The sequence below is a fragment of the Pinus tabuliformis genome, chromosome 4_1 (assembly GCF_031772625.1).
Source record: "Pinus tabuliformis cultivar Carrire ecotype Pingquan chromosome 4_1, CPIR1, whole genome shotgun sequence".
Lineage (NCBI taxonomy): Eukaryota > Viridiplantae > Streptophyta > Pinopsida > Pinales > Pinaceae > Pinus > Pinus tabuliformis.
This window is the reverse complement of record NC_142303.1, coordinates 241,800,052-241,807,286: the sequence shown is the minus strand read 5'-3', so window position 1 is coordinate 241,807,286 and position 7,235 is coordinate 241,800,052.

Here is a 7,235-nt window from a genome sequence, read left to right as displayed (position 1 = left end):
ACACTCTTTGACATCCAAATATATTTTCAAAATGCGAAAAGCAAAATTGAATTTTTGGAACTAGAATCCCAGTTTCAGCGAGAAGAAATGCAAAAGAAGAATTTTGAACCCATTCTTGTTCAGAATAATAGTGTGTTTGAGCCCGATCATCACTCAAAAAATAATCAGAGTAATGTTTTTGCAGGACCAGAAATTGCTCTTGAAGAGCCTGTTCTTGAGCCTGTTTTTCAAGATGAGCAACCATCACAACCACTTCAGCAACCTTCACGGAGATCTTCAAAAGGAAATTCAACTAAAAGTTCTTATGAGAAACCTGATATTCCCAAAACATTCATACGGCCATGGGAAGAGATTAGACACAATAAACAGAGAACTGGTTTGGGTTACAAAGAGGATATTTTGGATGTATCTTTTCACATACCAGATTTTGCTAAACCGACACAATTCGGAAGCGCTAGCTTTTTGGACGGTGTTGTTCCAGAACAAGTTGATATATACCAACAGTGTAACGTAGTTGGACATGTGAAAGATCGGTGTTTTGATCTTCACCTCTCTGAGAATTGCGGAAAGCGAAATCATCATACAAATAGATGCTCTAGAAAGAAGTATACTGCAAGAGAGAAGGTAAATTTTGGATGGATTGCTTCTTGGGATTGGACCAAAACAGCGAAGAAGATTTACAGGGCATATCGAAGAATATGTTCCAGAGTGATGAGCAGCCTTGCAGTAATGAAGAGTACTTCTCACCTTGTATCCGACAAGGGGGGAATGGTTGATGGTCTGATACAGGTTCGAGTTCGAGATGTGAAGGGAGCCTGAGTCAGATTTTAGTTGATTGAGTTGATTGAACAATTCCATGTTTGGAATTGTTCGAGGAACTGCTATGATAGTTCCAGAGTTTGTGGCCACCTTAAAACCATATTTTTTGTTCTGAGAACCGCTAAGAAGGTTCCAGAGTTGGTGTTGGTTGAGACCTTGAGTTCTTCCATCTTGGTTTGTGGTTATCTTTAAAAAACTATTTCTTGAGAGACATTCAGCTCTTCGCTGAGATGCATTTCTACATTTTGAGCTCTCGTTCTTGGATTTTAATATATCCCTTCGGATTAAGGGGGGACTGTTAGATAACTAAGCCTCAAGATTAACCTTGGGTCGTTTTGGGTAGTTATTGGAGTCCAAGAAATCCCGGGAACTATTTCAACTGTTTCCTATATGTATTTATATGTACAACATGTAGATAATTCTTTGAGATCATTTAATATACAATTTATTTGGTTTCCAGTTGGATTTCTTACATATTTGAGATCATTTAATATACAATTTGTTTGGTTTCCAGTTGGATTTTCTTACATATTTGAACTAATTCAACTGTTTCCTATCTATATTTATATGTACAACATGTACATAATTCTTTGAGATCATTTAATATACAATTTATTTGATTTCCAGTTGGATTGTCTTACATATTTGAATCTGTATCACTAACACTCTTATTCATTTTAATTTGAAATAGCAATGACACCAACGCAGATCAATTTTTTTCCAACATTTTCAAGGTACACAAGCCTGGCTTAGTGAGTCGGTGAAGGCCCGATCCCCACGTAAGTTGCATTGTAAATGCGTGGGCTTCCTACTTTAGCACCACTGAGAAATGGGTTGCAGAACATAAATTTCAAACAACCGCATAGTTCAGGGGTGCTAAGTCAGTCACCCTAAGGGCCAGGCCACACCATATTCTCCGGGATAGTACACTACCCGTATAGCGAGGCTTGACTAAAATGTCTCTCAGGAATTTAATAAGTAATGAGTCGAATTATGACATTCTATCAATATTCCTAGACTTTGCCTTCAACAGGACCTGCCAATTGTGCCCAGTGCCCTCTCATATGTATAGTTCTCGCCGCTATTTAGAGGCCATTTCGTTAAAGCATTTATTTCGAAAAATGAAAAGACCAGAAACCAAATGTTGGAATTTCTGATAATTCCAGAACAGTCAAACAGAGAAAAAATGCTCTGTTTCTTTACACAGAGAAGCTAAAAAAAATGTTACGGGAGGACAGAGTTTTACACAAAAAAAAAACTTGTATTCATTAAAAGGAAACCAACTGTTACAAAAAAACTTCCTCTAACAGAGGGATCACAGCGAGACTGCTTCAGACGCAGTTCAAAACCTCACTCTGTCTCTCAAGAAAAATTTACACTGCTGTGTGTAATTTTCTTTTTACTTTTTGCTCTCACGCTGTTCAACAATAAACATTACATAGCTTTTACATTGCATATTCAACCACAAACATTACATAACTTTTTCGTGAATTAAAACAATAAACTTAAAACTTCACCTACATTTACCAACCGTAATGAATTAATCATTAATTATTTCAACATGGCGTTTTTTTTGTTTTAACCATAGATTACGGTTTTCATCCACGGAAGATCCAGGGACAAGTGGGTTATGGGCCCACATTAATAGGATGGCTATCGCAATTACCCGGAGGTCCCTTCTTACCAAACTTTACGCGCCGAAGTTGTATTAACAAAACCACTACGGGCACGTGTCAGCAGGTAAGTGTGATCGCTGCCTCCGGAGAATTACCACCATACAGCAAAAGGCGGTGCGGGGGGAACTCGCGGTTTTGCAGTCGCTGTTTAATTGGTGCTGCAGTTGAAAGTAGTATTTCAACACAAAAAGGAATTCTTCACAAGAGTCCATTTTCGTAACCCTCCCAATACACACTTTTCCTGTATATGCGTGCTTCTTAAATTTTTATGCATTCGAGAGATAACATGGATCGAATTCTCATTATTGATCCAGGTCGTGATGGGAAGTTTGACTTGCAACTTCAATGTCAGCGTACAACACATTGAAAATTTGGAATAAGGCACAATAAAATATCAATTACTACTTCATCGACATGGAAGCCAGTTTAGTGTCTAAATGGAAGAGGAATGACTGCACTTGAGCACAAATCTCAAATCTGTCCAGCAGATGACTCAGAAATGTGGACACTATTTCTCCATTTCACAAGCCAACTGATGACTAAAGGTACATCACTATGTTTACACAATAAAAGAAAATAACACAGAGCCAATGAAATCCGAGATAAATAAAACAAAATATTTTAAAAAAATAAGTTTAATGGTTTACCTAATGTTTACATTAGAATAAAACTTTAATTTTTTGTCAACCGAGGAACTAATGCGCAGTCAATGTAATATCCAATACGTTATACGTTGTGCGGAAGCAATATTGCCATTTGCATGAATCTCCAAACTCTCCTGCAAATAAACGGTCTCCTCACACCATAAATACTCGCTAAAGTTGTTGAGGTAAATGTTTTTTAATCTCAGCGTTGAGAATGGCCGGAAGACAGGTCAAGATGGGCAGCTTGCTCACAATTTTGTGGCTGCTGGCAGTCTCGTTCCTCCTAAATGCAGTGGTAGCTAAAGATGCCGTTGTCATTGGTCCTCCTTGTACTTACGTGAAGAGTTGTGCTAAGTGTCCCAACGAGGCGTATTACTATTACTCTCCACATTCCCATGGATAGTGAGTCTGCAGTGTTCGGAAGTCTTTGAGGGGTTTTTAAGCGTGGTGGTGTACGTTGTTTCTGCAACCTCGTTTATAGTAATAACAAATTATCCATTTGTGATTAGTTGTTATTTGAGGGGAAAAACCGCATATCGATAGATGTCAAAAGCGAAAACGGCATATTAATAGATGTCAAAAGGAAATGAAAAAACAAGACAATCCCTAGCTTCACTGATTAAAAAAAAAAACATTTTTTCTTAGTTTAAAAGTACTTTTTTATTATTATTTTATTTATGTAAATTTAATGATAATTTATATTTATATTTAATTTTTTATATAAATTTTAAATTTTAAATTTTTTGTTTTTTTTGTTTTTTGTTTTTTTTTTTTAAATATGTTTTATATTAGTTTTACAATTAAAGTGTATAATTGGTTTTATGGATTATATATTGATATGGGAGTAATAAAGGGTGACAATTTTATCCTGAGAAAATATTTTCTCAAGGTTCATTTGGGTTCATTTTAAATTTGTTTTTGGTTAATAATTTTTCTTTTACAATAGGAAATTTATCATAACTTAGTTACACTGATAGTGGGGAAAGTCATAAGGCCTACCAGAATGTAGCCTGATTTACCATTGTTATTCAACGAAATTCATTACTTGCTAGTGGTTCCTAAGGGAGTAGCATTTCACTCTTGCTAAATGCATATGGGTCTTGAGCCATTAACTTGTTTCTTTATGTCAAAAGAAAACAAGTACTTACCCAAACAAAAACAATTTTACTTATTTTTTATGATTATTAATATTAATATATTTGCTATTATTATTTATTTCTATTTTTTTATCTTTTTATATATACAAAATTTATATAAAATTTAAATAATTATAAAGATTTGAAACTTCATTTTCAAAATAAATTCTTATTAAAAAATAATGTATTCACTATGGAAAACAAATTATTCAATCTTTAATTTTTTATATTTAAGATAATTTACTTAAATAAAAAATGCTAAATCAATATGGATAAAAATTCAAACACTTTAAAAAAATGTTTTAAAGTAAACAATTTTAATGCTTCCTACCCAATCTTCAAATTCAATAGAAGATATATATTTAACATTAATAAAAAAAATCCATATTGTATTTACCAAGAATGAGAAGGAAATAGTCTGAACTGCAATATCTTTTTTGTTATTCTATATCGGTCACCTGGAAAAAGACTCAAAAATTAGAATATGTAAACGCTTTATAATGAATATTTTTAACATATTTTTTCTTAATCATTAACCATATTTATTTAATAATAGACTTTAAACAATGCCAAACAAGTTTTAGATAATTATATAATTTATATTTAAAACTACTATGTTAATATTTTAAATATTATGTACTTTAAAATAGTTATAAATATTAAAATATATATAATTTTTTTTATTTTTTTTATATAACAAGAAAACCATTATTATTTATAAAATATATTTTTAATATAACAACATGTATATAGATTATTAAATTTTATTATTATTATATTTTTTATTTCACTTTTATTTATCAAAAAAATAAAAATAAATGTTTTTATACTTTTCACATTTATATTTTGCATCATAAATGACAAACAAATTCTGTAATAGCACATGAATATTTTTTCTCATGCTTTCTTATTTGCTTTCACCTTTTCCATCACCACAAAGTACCAAAAATAACTATGAAGTTAACAACCAAAATCTTCCCACAATAACTATTATGGATATTGATAAAAAATATCTTATACTAGACAAATTACTTTATTTCAACTTGTCTTGCTTTCGGCATAAAATTTTCAGATAGATTTGAACTAGGAAAATATATTTTTAATTTTGCGTTTTTATCCTCACCAACTACGAAAAGTATAAAATCTAGGGAGAGATGATGTGCACCACTAACCCTAGAAATGCTACCACGAATGTCACATCGCTAACAACATTTTACATATATCATTCCTTAAAAGAAATTTGTTAACAATGTGGCATTATTTTAAGGTGTTGTTCACAGATGTCACAAACAAGTTCTATAATAGCAAATGAATATTTTTTCTCATGCTTTCTTATTTGCTTTCACTTTTTCCATCACCACAAAGTACCAAAAATAACTATGAAGTTAACAACCAAAATCTTCCCACAATGACTATTATGGATATTGATAAAAATATCTTATACTAGACAAATTACTTTATTTCAACTTGTCTTGCTTTCGGCATAAAATTTTCAGATAGATTTGAACTAGGAAAATATATTTTTTATTTTGCGTTTTTATCCTCACCAACTATGAAAAGTATAGAATCTAGGGAGAGATGATGTGCACCACTAACCCTAGAAATGCTACCAGGAATGTCACATCGCTAACGAGTCATTTTACATATATCATTCCTTTGAAAGAAATTTGTTAACCATGTGGCATTATTTTAAGGTGTTGTTCACAGATGTCACAAATGTGTTGGGACAATAGTGTTTTTATTGAAATTTGGTAAAAGAAATTAAAAAATTATAATGTTAAATTATTTAAATAGTTTTTTAATGATGGAAATGGAAAGTATTATCAATAATTTCTAAGGCACTCAAAATCTTGAAATTTGATTATAATTTAAATTTTCAAAAAAATACCAAATTTGATCATAAGATTATCAAAATTTCCATTATTTTCATAACTAATTTATAATTTTTATAATTTTTTTTTTTTTTTTAAATTCACTTTTAAACCCTGCTTCTCATCTTTAAGCATGAGGTATAAAATATGCTTTAATTTTTTTTATTAAATTATTCATTTAGCATGGGAGAGTACTTTGGAAAAGAACTCTTTAAACAATGGAATTTATTTGCACGAGTAATCCGAATTCCAAATTATGTTAAAAAAATTGGTTATATGAGGGATCATTGTGATAAGAATAAATCTTTTCAGAGAGCATAATGATGGCAAAACAAAAGATAGTGGTCCCTTATCCATGTGAATAATAGCATAGTGGTATCCTATCCTCTGCTAGGGTAATATATTATTCATGTGTATTCATGTGTAAGACATTAGTATATGCTACCCTATTCTCCAGTGTCTTTCTTATATGAAACTAATAACGTGTCGAAACAAAGTTGATTCCAATGAAATGAATAATAATAATAAAACTTTTGATTAATTGGATAAGGCTCGTATATCAATTTTAAATTGGTTTATATGGAAAGTTTTCGGAGTTTTTAATTAAATAAATTAAAAGTTTAATTAAAAATTATATTTGAAATATTAATATATAATGAATAATTTAAATACATTTATATTTTTCATAATCTATTTAAAATTATGACAACAATAGAAAAATAAATAATATTGTTACTATATTTATCTGTAAAATGTTACTATTATTTAATCTGGTAATGTGTAAAATGTCATTTATTATTTAATCTGGTAATGGTAATGTGTAAAATGTCATTATTATTATTTACCGTGGTATCATGTTTATGTGTGAGATATTATTAGAGTAGTACCTCATCTATATGTCAGGTATTATTATAGTGAAATTTTTTATTATTAGACATTTTGACACTTTATTATTTAACGTGGTATGATGTTTATGTGTGAGATATTATTAGTCCCTGCCATCTGGCAATGGCCAGGGACTATAGTAATCGATTATGCCCATCTTAGCATTAGTTCACCTGTTTGTTAATCCCACTGATCACGATATAA